At 35.8% G+C, this 14,065-nt stretch overlaps 1 long non-coding RNA gene across 1 annotated transcript in view; it reads right to left on the reverse strand.

The window, feature by feature from the left end:
- Nucleotides 1–364: 364 nt before the first annotated feature.
- Nucleotides 365–14,065, reverse strand: part of LOC128659304 (uncharacterized) — a 48,382-nt gene continuing 34,681 nt past the window's right edge. The window contains exon 3 of the long non-coding RNA XR_008402332.1: nucleotides 365–484. This is a non-coding gene — a long non-coding RNA (uncharacterized LOC128659304). The remainder of the gene's footprint in view (nucleotides 485–14,065) is intronic.

Raw genomic sequence — 14,065 nt, forward strand, 5'->3', positions numbered from 1 at the left:
AATTACATAAATATTCTTAGACAACCCAAATAGCTAATTATAAATATTCTTAGTTCTAATTACAGAATATTTCATACGCTGCAATCATACTATTAAATTTTAGTTTTGCGTAAATTAACATCTGCTCCAATTCCTTAGAATAGCTATGAAGAGGGGTACTCAATAATTTTGCAGGGTTTTCAAAATCAAAGAAATCCATGAAAATTATTGTAACAGTTAAAAGTCTTGTGTTAGTAGCAATTGGTTAAAACCATGAACAGACAAACATGGTTAGCAGTTAAAATATAACATCCCACCCATGGGCGGTATTTGAAGCATTTCATCAGAAGCTGTTATAATAGAGTGCAATCAGTGCAGTGGATTACTTTGTTAATATTAATGCTGGTATCAGAAGTCCTCCACGGGCACGTTGCCGTTTAGCCATCAGCTCCGGAATGAGTCAGGAATGTGTGCCTTGTAGTGGTATTCCAAAAGAAGCCTTGAGCTAAAAAAGTAACATAAGTTTATTATTCAAATTAAAAAATCACAAGAAACATGTAGGTTACTCCATGGCAGCAAAATGTCTGACCGGTTTTGGTCTAGGAGACCGTAACATAGACTAATAGCTGTCATCTGGAACAGCTATTTAAGCAAAAACAACACCTTCTGATTGGTTAAAAACAAATAGCCTATGGTTAACCATGAGCGTTACAAAATTGTCATCCAATTTACCTCATCATTCTGGGCAAAAATAAATAGAACAATAAGAAGAGAATAAACAAATGTTAAACAAATATTAAGCAATCATAAATGCATGCATCAGATTGGGAGTAGATTACATATTGGTAAATACACTGATGAGATATACTAACAATAATCATAATAGTATTTCAAGAGCAGGTTCATAGGGGCACAATTCGGATTAGGATCCCATACCCCAGTTTACATAAATTCTACCTTAGAGCATACTCGAAACATACATTAAGAAAATATGCAGATGAATAATACTGTATACAAAGTATATGCCAATGTTAAAATACCATACACTATATGCCAAAGTCCCATCGATAAAGCTGAGTCATTAATGTCAGGGGAAACGAAAAGATATAATAAATAAACGCTATCTCTGCCAGAAGTTAATAATGTCAAACTCAGAGTTGAAGCACTGCGTCAACAGACTCTGTAGTTTGAAAATCTAATAGGTTTCCTAGTATATTGGTTATACCAATGGCACTACTTAATTAGATAGACACTGATTCTTTAATTTAGACACAAAGTCTGGCAAGGAATGGGTGCTGTGTAAAAATTAAATTAACACAAAGAAAAGAATACACTTATAGCACTCCAGGGTCATAATTCTCAATAGTAAATACATGTGAGAGGTATCATATCTCTTACTGACCGTTAGAGAGTGGAAATGGGAGAGACAAAAACAAAATTAAAATATAACTTTTATTGGGGTCAAGTAAAATTAGGATAATTTTATTAAAAACACACTTAGGTACCAAATGTAGTGAATAAATATGATTGCAGGGTAATTAACGTGGTATGTGAAGTTGCAATTAAGGTACTAGTAAGTATTGGATACTGATGATGTGAATAACACCTGAATTTCACAATCAATTTTCCAATAGTGAGTGAAATTATTATGTTATTATTGCACTCTATAATGAGTGAAATTATTAAGTTGAAATTGCGTTATTGGTGATACATACAAATTACCAACGAGCTAAGGTAGTAAGCTAAGAAGTACTGTATCTTTAATTACAAGTGTTAATGTCACCTGTTACTTAGCCAGTGTATCTATCAACTGTGATTATAAGCAGAAAATATGCACTATATCGTAGTAACACCATTCACATGTGTCAAATAAATATACTGTAGGTGTTAGGTGTAACTGGTAGTATCCAATAGTAAATGTTTGATTCCCACTTTACTGGCTAAGGTTAGGATACCCTTATCGTAATACAGGGTCCAATAATGCTTAGTATTAAGTTGTAGTTACCGAGATTACAGCAACTAGTGGGCAAAAATAACTTAAAGTAAAGTTACTGTTTAATATTCATCCCACCCGTTTGCAATATGTGGCATACTTAGGATATATTAATTATATCGGCAATATCTGCTTCTAAGTGTTGTGACACACTACAGATATAAGGAAATCTATAGTATATTGCTCTTAACGTATGAGGGAGGGGGATCGACAGTGTATTTTATGTCAGTAATATAATTGAAGTATCGTAATAACACTGGACCTTGTCTAATGTTGACGTGTTAAGGCTAAATAGCTATTGCCATGAATTTGACCACAAAAAAAGCGGCATCTATCTGTCCCACCTGTGTAGTCTGTTAAGTATTATGTTACCGATATAAACAGTCTGAGATTACAAAGGTCTATGTTGAGGTGCGGGAACACCACTACAAATAAACACTAACTGCCGTAGTTCTGCTAGTACCACAATCACACTGAGCCGTTGGTAATACATTATCGTTCACTCTGTATCAGGTAGTAGCAACTTACAGGAACTATAATACCCACTGTTAGTGATTACCCATTATTAACAGATACACTACAGTAAAGTTTGGTAGCCTAAGGCTTGCTAAAAACACAGGAGCTCCTAGGACTCCTCACCATTGCCCTAGCGTCCCTGACATGTTTCGCCAAAAAATGGCTTTTTCAAAGGGTAAGCACGCCGCACTGTAGTCGGCTATTTAAGGAGGTTCTTGTCACGCCCTCAATAGGCGTGTTAGTATCCACCAACCAATCCATTCCAGATCTGTCTCGTCTCGTCAAGAGGAGGATGGATTTGATCGTGTAAAGATATTAACTCTTTGTTGTCATGTTGAAGATTTATTGAGCATGTTAATGAAACCTAATAATGGAGAAGGTTTAACGCAGTTTTGAAATAAACATCTTATACTGATATATGATGTTGGATGCGTCACCCGGTGGGTAGTGAGTCACATACAGATAACTTGTCAATTATGATTGCATATTTGTCAATATGCATTTTCAATGTAAACTGTTAATTTAGTATAGTATATGTATAATACTCCTGAATGGAATTACAGCTAAAGTTTAGCATCTGCTGATGATGTATTACAAGACATTGGGCACTAAGCCAATGTATGCATATATAACGAGGGATATCCGAATATACCAATACTGATGAGTCATCTGAACCAATAGGAATATATGAAAGTATCAATATAACTTCAATGGCATTGTATGCCTATCTGGGTAAAATCTGGGTGAACGATGTGCCCTTCACATACCAGATTTGAAGGCTACGATCACATTTATATACATATCAGCAGAGACATGTGAATCTACTTATTGTAACATTACACGTTACCTTAACATATGTTTCAATATAAGTAATGATATATATAGAGTTTAAATCAAATTTAGGTGAGGAAGTATTTAACCAGCAAAAAAGAAGAAATATTGTATATGTTATAAAATTAATGGAGAACTATCATTTTATCGTTATCTACAAAGTGAAGTGCTCAGAGTGTCGATAGGCTGTTGTCAAACAGAAGTGTTTAAAATGATATTTAAATCTGGGTAATTAAAAGGATTTTAATTTTAGAATAATGTGAAGATGATATCTACCCAATGGTAGAGTATGGTGTGATGATAATAGTATCATATAAGTGTGAAATGAAAAATCTGTTGGATGCAATATAAAATGATCCAAAGTGATGTGAATTTAATTTACTCTAAGTGTTGTGTGATGGTGTACAAACATGGAATAAAAGTGACAAAAAAAGAAAAAATTACTGTGATTTTGTGAATCATAGTGACTGTATAATATACTTAATGGTTAGTACTACATGTGAATATTTATGGCACCTGAATGAAATAAATAATAAACCAGAAATACATTGAAATTAATTAATGTTTGATGTTCATTACTGGTGTTGGGGAAGCTTACTCTCACTAAATCTCCTCTTTATGAGTTAATATATTGGATTACAATTAGAGGAATGGAATAAAGTTATTTTGTTCATTCAGTCCAAAAGGTTGGACTGTATTTAGCAGAAATATCCATTTGCTCTCTGCTTGTAATAAAATCTTTTCAAGATTCCCTCCTCTTATTCCCAGTTGTATTTTCTGAATTCCAAAGCATTTGAGCTCTGACTGTTTGGAATTGTGTCATAATGTCTTCCAAATGGCAGCAAGACAGACAATCTAGACAGCATAAAAGAGAAACCGACCAGAATGAGGTATTCAAAAATCCCTCTGCTAATGTATCAAACATACAAGACAAAATGAACTCAGCCCTCAAGGATATAAATAGACTTATGTTCAAACAGGATAAACTGTGGTGGAATCACCACTTTTTTGAGAAATATATTGAACTCAAGTTAATCCCTAGACGTCTGAGGATACAATTATTCTCAGCATTTGAATTCTGTAACCCCAAACATAATATAGAATGGGAAGAGGCACTCTCAGAGTGCTCAACTAAATTAATGAAAATTTTAATAAAACATGACAAGGAAGAATATGATCTATTGGAAACAAAAGTTCAAGAATTAAATACACAATTACAGAGTTTGAATATCTCACAGAATTTGAGCAAACATACAAACAATATAAAAAAGTTTAAAAAAAGAGTTAGATAAATATGAGAACGAAATTAAACAAACAAAACAAGGGAAATTGAGTAGGGACAAAACTGATTATGCTAATAAAAAAGTCTACAAATGGAAGACAAGAACTAACACTAATAGAGAAAGACCATCACGAGTTAATTTAGTTCAAAGTGACGTTTCAGACACTGAAGGGGATGAATATGAGACTCAAGAGTCTGATACAGAACAGCAAACTTCTAACTCTGAGAATAACACCAGAATCACAAGAGGGAAAAGGAAAGATTTTCTAGGAACTGGTGCCTCTTCACACACAGACACAAGAGAAAAGGCAGGGGGAAAACCAAAAAGACAAAACAAAAGTCAAACATCGAACAAAACAAACAAAAAAAGTTGGAAACCCTATCAGAGAGCTCCAAGCCCCTTTTCCCAGGTGAAACTGACTCACTGAGAATAATTAACTTATCTCAAAAATTATTATCAGCAGCAAATATAACTATACTCTCTAAGGGCATGTCATTTTGTCCCACACCCACTCTTGACAAATTTGAAATAATAAAAGATTTACACCTTTTTGTTCGCAAAATAGCACTTAAAAGATTCTACAGTGGTAAATTAAACTCCAAAAATGTACATGAACCAGCATTAACACATATGTGGACTGAAGAAGAGAGAGATACATTGGAAACACTAGAAACACTGTTACAGGATAACAGTTCAAGGGAAGAACAAACTGTTGAATCCTCCAGAGAAACTAAATGGAGGAATAAAATCACAAACAAATCAACATTTATGCCAAAATTAAATCAATGTTCTCAATTACAAGTGTTTACAGATGTAGTATGTGGCGAAATAATACAACTGCCTGATAAATTAATAGAACATAATTTAACACCTAATGAACAAAGGGCATTAAATGAGATGAAAAATTGGAATGACATTACCATAAGAAATTCTGATAAAGGAGGTAACATTGTTCTGTGGCCAATAAACATGTATTGAAAAGAGACAGATAAACAGCTAAAAAATATCTCATGCTACAAAAAACTTGGGTATAATCCAAATAAAGCTTATCTTCAAGAATACATGAACATCATTAATATGGCCAAATATGACAATATCATTACGAGTAAGGAATACATTTTTGAAAGTTACTGATCCAATAGTAGCTACCTTCTATTTAATTCCAAAAATTCATAAAAACAAAAACCATCCTCCAGGATGCCCAATTGTCTCAGGCATTAATAGCCTCACTAAGAAAATGAGCAAATATGTTGATTTTAGATTAAGAAATTATCTCCCTCAGCTATCCTCATATGTATAAGACATCACAGATGTTTTGGTTCAATTGGAAAATATACACCTTTCAACCACTACATGGTTAGTCACGGCAGACGTAGAATCACTTTATACGTGCATTACTCATAACTTAGGAATCCAGGCTGTACAGTGGTTTTTGTCAATAGGTTCAGAGGAAGATCCCTCACATGACTATTTTGTATTACAACTTATGAATTTCGTCCTAACACATAACTTCTTTACATTCAACAACTGTTTCTACCTACAAACCAGAGGTACCGCCATGGGTACTGCCTGTGCTCCCACCTATGTCAATTTATTTCTAGGCTGGTGGGAGCAAAAATATGTTTTTTCAGATAATAATGCACAATACCTAGATCAAATCCCTCTGTGGATACGTTACATTGATGACGTGCTCTTCCTTTGGGAGGGCACTAAGATGGAATTGGATAAATTTATGTCCAATTTGAATTCCAACGCCCTCAACATCAAATTAACATATGAAGCGAGTCAAGAGACCATAAACTTTTTGGACCTTCAAATAAAGAAAACAATAGAACGTTTACTTGAAAAGGATGTTCATCGTAAAAAAAGCCACTAACAGCTTACTTCATAGCACCAGTGCTCATGCCCCCAATACTATTAAGGCCCTCCCTACGGGTGAATTCTTATGAATGAGATGAAATTGCTCCTCTGAGGAAAATTACAAAGTAAGAGTTAACTGAAAGACTTATATCAAGAGGTTATAGCCGAAGATCAATAAAAAGGCAGAATTTAGAGCGAATAATACCAAAAGACAAGATCTTTTGAAGAAGAAGAACAAACCCAAACAAGAACAAATCAGGTTTATCTCTACCTACAATCCTAAGAGTCCGCAAATTCTGAATATCCTTCAAAACAATTGGCACATTCTTAGATCTGACCCCATTATAGCACATATTATAGGGGAAAAAGTCCAAACAGGCTTCAGGAGAACTCGTAACCTAAAAGACCTTATCAGTCCAAGTCATTTACAAGGATCTAAAACCAGAGGAGCCTTTCAACAGGGTTCATTTAAATGTGGCACATGCAGCACTTGTAGCTTCATGGTCAAAAAACATGAAATACTTGATCGCTTTCATAAGACTCATAAGATAAATTCTTACATCAATTGTCACACAGAGGGAGTCGTCTATGCCCTCCAATGCAATTGCAATAAGACCTATGTAGGCATGACGAAAAGGAAAATCAGGTTAAGACTTCAAAAACATCTGAGGAACATCAAAAATGCTACTAAAGATTTACAAGCAGGCAAAACCGTAACGTCAGTGGCCCGTCATTTTCACAATAGACACAATTCCAAACAGTCAGAGCTCAAATGCTTTGGAATTCAGAAAATACAACTGGGAATAAGATTCTATTACAAGCAGAGAGCAAATGGATATTGCTACTAAATACAGTCCAACCTTTTGGACTAAATGAACAAAATAACTTTATTCCATTCCTCTAATTGTAATCCAATATATTAACTCTTAAAGAGGAGACTTAGTGAGAGTAAGCTTCCCCCACACCAGTAATGAACATCAAACATGCATTAATTTCAATGTATTTCTGGTTTATTATTTATTTCATTCAGGTGCCATAAATATTCACATGTAGTACTAACTATTAAGTATATTAAGAGATATGTGTATGCAATAGTGTGCAGGGTACTAGGTATCAGGCTCCTTACAGAAAAATAGATCCTTCAGTCTATTACTGTATGTGAATGCAGAAAAGAGGTGTAAGGGCGCACAAAGCTAAAGATACCAATTAATAACTATCACATATATATGCAAGAGAATATAATAGACCCAAATAGAAAAGGTAAATAATTTATTTATACATAAAAAATATATATTGCACCTATAGAGACGTCTCTAAAATATGAAAACAATTTTTTTTTTTAAAAAAACCCAGCAATTTAATTAAAAAAACAACATTTAGGGAAACCAATTTAAATTGAGGCTAAATTGTAAAGCATAACGGTTACAGATTATAGAGAAAGGTTATACCTCATGTGAAATCACAAGTGTTTCAAGGAAATGACAAACAGATCCAAGTTCGAGGTCACATTAATATATAAGTACAACACTTTATCTGTACTCTGGATCGTATCTAGTATAAAACCAGCGGATGTGTTAAAAAAGGTCTGATTTGCAGACTTAACAGTAAGGATTTATAAGAATATACACCAAACAGCGCTAAATAAAGGCACTTAAGAGTGTGAAAAATATTTCACTACTAGTTTACCAGAGTCCATTGGATCCAGCTGAGTTGAGAAATGGAGAGGCGATATTGACTCAAGTTAGGTGTAAGTAGTAAAGCTATAAAATGTCAGATATCTTTCCAGCATATAGCTGATATTGGTATTCAAAATCCTCCTAGGGGATTAGATGACATTCCTGTATATAATGTGTGATTGTACCTTAAAACTTTTTATCCTGAGAAAGAAGGGTGTCCTGTGCGTCCCGCAGTCTGGATATTCGTTAGTGTGATCCTCATGATTTTGGGTGTCTGACATCACAGCCGACACTCCAGGGGCTCGTCTCAAGCTTACCAATCAGCTCCGACTTCCAGGCCGGCACAAAGAAGGAATATCTTTTTAACTTCACTTCTTAGTTTACATACAAACGATGGATATTTGGTATAGACTTCACCTGCCCTTAGTGCTATGCACTCAGGTTCTGTAGACAAAAAAGTTGGAGTGAATGTATCAATATAGAGACAACCCGGGTTGAAAGAAATTCTTGTGTTAAGCAATAACACTTGGATAGAAGGTACACAGTCCCACAATTCTACGCGTTTCGCTCTCTCCTAGAGTTTTATAAAGAGCAAATGGATATTTGCAGAGAGGAAATGGATATTTCTGCTAAATACAGTCCAACCTTTTGGACTGAATGAACAAAATAACTTTATTCCATTCCTCTAATTGTAATCCAATATATTAACTCTTAAAGGGGAGATTTAGTGAGAGTAAGCTTCCCCAACACCAGTAATGAACATCAAGCATGCATTAATTTCAATGTATTTCTGGTTTATTATTTATTTCATTCAGGTGCCATAAATATTCACATGTAGTACTAACCATTAAGTATATTATACAGTCACTATGATTCACAAAATCACAGTATTTTTTTCTTTTTCTGTTACTTTTATTCCATGTTTGTACACCATCACACAACACTTAGAGTAAATTAAATTCACATCACTTTGGATCATTTTATATTGCATCCAATAGATTTTTCATTTCACACTTATATGATACTATTATCATCACACCATACTCTACCATTGGGTAGATATCATCTTCACATTATTCTAGAATTAAAATCCTTTTAATTACCCAGATTTAAATATCATTTTAAACACTTCTGTTTGACAACAGCCTATCGACACTCTGAGCACTTCACTTTGTAGAGAATGATAAAATTACAGTTCTCCAATAATTTTATAACGTATACAATATTTCTTCTTTTTTGCTGGTTAAATACTTCCTTACCTAAATTTGATTTAAACTCTATATATATAATTACTTATATTGAAACATACGTTAAGGTAACGTGTAATGTTACAATAAGTAGATTCATATGTCTCTGCTGATATGTATATAAATGTGATCATATCCTTCAAATCTGGTATGTGAAGGGCACATCGTTTACCCAGATTCTACCCAGATAGGCATACAATGCCATTGAAGTTATATCGATACTTTCATATATTCCTATTGGTTCAGATGACTCATCAGTATTGGTATATTCGGATATCCCTCGTTATATATGCATACATTGGCTTAGTGCCCAATGTCTTGTAATACATCATCAGCAGATGCTAAACTTTAGCTGTAATTCCATTCAGGAGTATTATACATATACTATACTAAATTAACAGTTTACATTGAAAATGCATATTGACAAATATGCAATCATAATTGACAAGTTATCTGTATGTGACTCACTACCCACCGGGTGACGCATCCAACATCATATATCAGTATAAGATGTTTATTTCAAAACTGCGTTAAACCTTCTCCATTATTAGGTTTCATTAACATGCTCAATAAATCTTCAACATGACAACAAAGAGTTAATATCTTTACACGATCAAATCCATCCTCCTCTTGACAAGACAAGACAGATCTGGAACGGATTGGTTGGTGGATACTAACACGCCTATTGGGGGAGTGACAAGAACCTCCTTAAATAGCCGACTACAGTGCGGCATGCTTACCCTTTGAAAAAGCCATTTTTTGGCGAAACATGTCAGGGACGCTAGGGCAATGGTGAGGAGTCCTAGGAGCTCCTGTGTTTTAGCAAGCCTTAGGCTACCAAACTTTACTGTAGTGTATCTGTTAACAATGGGTAATCACTAACAGCGGTTATTATAGTTCCTGTAAGTTGCTACTACCTGATACAGAGTGAACGATAATATATTACCAACGGCTCAGTGTGATTGTGGTACTAGCAGAACTACGGCAGTTACTGTTTATTTGTAGTGGTGTTCCCGCACCTCAACATAGACCTTTGTAATCTCAGACTGTTTATATCGGTAACATAATACTTAACTGACTACACAGATGGGACACATAGATGCCGCTTTTTTGCGGTCAAATTCATGGCAATAGCTATTTAGCCTTAACACTTCAACATAAGACAAGATCCAGTGTTATTACGATACTTCAATTATATTACTGACATAAAATACACTGTCGATCCCCCTCCCTCATACGTTAAGAGCAATATACTATGGCCTATATTTATCAAAGTCTGGCAGACCTGATCCGCCAGTGCGGATCAGGTCCGCCAGACCTCGCTGAATACGGAGAGCAATACGCTCTCCATATTCAGCATTGCACCAGCAGCTCACAAGAGCTGCTGGTGCAACGACGCCCCCTGCAGACTCGCAGCCAATGGACCGCCAGCAGGGGGTGTCAATCAACCCGTACTCAATCGGGTTGATTTCCAGCAATGTCTGTCCGCCTGCTCAGAGCAGGCGGACAGGTTATGGAGCAGCAGTGTTTGTGACCGCTGCTTCATAACTGCTGTTTCTGGCGAGCCTGCAGGCTCACCAGAAACACTGGGCATCAAGCTCCATTCGGAGCTTGATAGATAGGCCTCTATATATTTCCTTATATCTGTAGTGTGTCACAACACTTAGAAGCAGATATTGCCGGTATAACTGATATATCCTAAGTATGCCACATATTGCAAACGGGTGGGATGAATATTAAACAGTAACTTTACTTTAAGTTATTTTTGCCCACTAATTGTTGTAACCTCGGTAACTGCAACTTAATACTAAGCATTATTGGACCCTGTATTACGATAAGGGTATCCAGACCTTAGCCAGTAAAGTGGGAATCAAACATTTACTATTCGATACTACCAGTTACACCTAACACCTACAGTATATTTATTTCACACATGTGAGTGGTGTTACTATGACATAGTGCATATTTTCTGCTTATAATCACAGTTGATAGATACACTGGCTAAGTAACAGGTGACATTAATACTTGTAATTAAAGATACAGTACTTCTTAGCTTACTACCTTAGCTCGTTGGTAATTTGTATGTATCACCAATAACACAATTTCAACTTAATAATTTCACTCATTATAGAGTGCAATAATAACATAAAAATTTCGCTCACTATTGGAAAATGAATCGTGAAATTCAGGTGTTATTCACATCATCAGTATCCAATACTTACTAGTACCTTGAATGCAACTTCACATACCACGTTAATTACCCTGCAATCATATTTATTCACTACATTTGGTACCTAAGTGTGTTTTTAATAAAATTATCCTAATTTTACTTGACCCCAATAAAAGTTATATTTTAATTTTGTTTTTGTCTCAGTTAGAGATATGATACCTCAGTTAGAGATATGATACCTCTCACGTTTATTTACTATTGAGAATTATGACCCTGGAGTACTATAAGTGTATTCTTTTCTTTTTGCCTAACCTTTATAATGGTATAAGTCTTGGGGATCTGGGAAAAAGTTACAAATAAATATATTTAAAAAAATTAAAAATTAAAAAAAGCTCAAAACCAGCTTAGCACCCAGTGAGAAATGGCTTAGCAGCCCAAGGGTTAATGACTTTGTCTTGTCAACTGCCTGACTAATGATTCCTGTCTACTTTCTTTGGATTCCTTTTTTGAAGACATGGATGTCTGATATGAAGATTCCTAATTAGTCTTTACTACAGCAAGGGAACTGTCTTGTGGACAATAACATTTTAGAGTTTTGATGTTTGTCTGCTTTATGTGGCTGGAATGAAGCAGCGCTTTAGAGTCAATATTGTCTGGGTTTATACGAAGCAATTAAAGATAAACTGGCTTGGGTCAGGACTCCTACATCTCTAGAAACTTTTGCCTTGTTGCTCCTACAAATCAAGCAAAGGATATGAGAGTGCAGACTAGAGAGACTTAATTTACATGTACGTGCTGAAACGCTTTCTGCCCAACAGGTCCCACACTCTCATCCCCAATTTCCTCCAGCACTTGTACCTACGCCTGAACCTATAGAGATTGGTACGGCCAGGGGACCTCTTTCGGCTAAAAGGAGAATGTTGAACCTTTGTATATACTGTGGTGGTGCCAATTACTTCTTTTGACTCTTGTCCTGTAAGAGGTAGACAGTCACTCTTGTGGTGAGTCTCAGCTCCAGCCATGTCCTCTCCTTACAATGTAAATTTCAGAGAATTAAATTAATTTTAATGTCTATGTTTCTCTCCAGTGGGCTCAGCACCTTTACACTTAGCAGCAATTCTTGAATAATAAATTTGATATTCAACATCATATACCAAAGTTGTCTAAATCCATTCCTGTGCCTGCACAGATCATACATGGATCCTCCATAAAATATGGACCAATCACTCATGTTCCTGTATGTACAGTTATTCAATCTGGACATAAAGATTACTTATCCTTTGGAGGGGGGCGGCGCCAGTGCTCGAACGAGATGGCTGCACCAGTGTGAGCTCCGTAAAAAAAGTGGGCTAACTACTGCAATCTTACGGCCCTAAACGGGCTGCAACAATTAAAAAAACTGATTTGTGCCAGAAGATCGTTGGGAGCCTCCTGGGGAGATAACTCCATGCTGTGTTAGGGAAGGTATCCATGCCCTAAAAACGCAATTGTGCAGGAGATAAAAACCGCCAATCACGATCAGCAGGCCGCTACTACGCACCACTGTAAACATAGAGATCTCAGCTCTATAAGATACCAGGACAGAAACACCAGCCTAATACTGATTAGCAAGGGACCAAAAAGACTGCAACTGGGTCAGAGCTATGCAACCACAAATATACAGTGAGTGATGGAGGGGATAGAGGGAACCCTGTTCAAAAGAATGATGTAAATGGAAAAATAGCCCAATCTTTATTAAGCGGGGATACTGCATAACACATAACGGCCTGCTTGGGGGTGACATGAGTACTGAGAGGCCTATGAGTTGCTGCGCAGTTATAAATGAAGTATGCCTCACTTAAAATATGTGCCCTCACAGTGACATGCTGAACGGGACAAGCCTTAATACAATCTGCTAATATCAAGGGACTTGAATGATACAGGTAAGGGGGTGTTAGATGTGGACAATTGAATTATAAATATATATACTAACACCATAGCCCACCTCAGGACCTGTAAACTCTTTATGTGTGGATGAGGATATAAATATAGTTGGCTCTGATTAATCTGAACAAAGTTGAAGGTTTCATCTACTAAAATTACTGAAGGGATACGCCACCATGTCTCCAAAAAAAGGTAATAAAGGGGATAACTCTATGAAGAAAAAAGCAAATGTGACACCGTCAGTGAATAAATTCTTTAAATGTTTAGATTCTTCACAATTGTCAACGTCACTGAATCCAGAACCCAGAAGTGATTCGATTTCATCAGATTCTGACCCTGAAAGCTTAGAACAAGCCGTCACAGTACCTAAAGCTTTACTGGACTCGCTCCCTTCAAAGAAAGACTTTACCTCTCTTATACAACAAGTGAAGCAATGCATTCACAAAGAAATTGCAGACATTAAGAAAGATCTTACTGTAGTAGGACAAAGGGTGGAAAAACAATAGGAAGACACAGCCTCTCAGCATACGGTAATATCCAACTTTTCAAGTAATCTTTCTCAACAAGATATAACAATCCTACAACTG

This window comes from Bombina bombina, chromosome 5 (assembly GCF_027579735.1).
Source record: "Bombina bombina isolate aBomBom1 chromosome 5, aBomBom1.pri, whole genome shotgun sequence".
In the NCBI taxonomy this organism is placed as follows: Eukaryota; Metazoa; Chordata; class Amphibia; order Anura; family Bombinatoridae; genus Bombina; species Bombina bombina.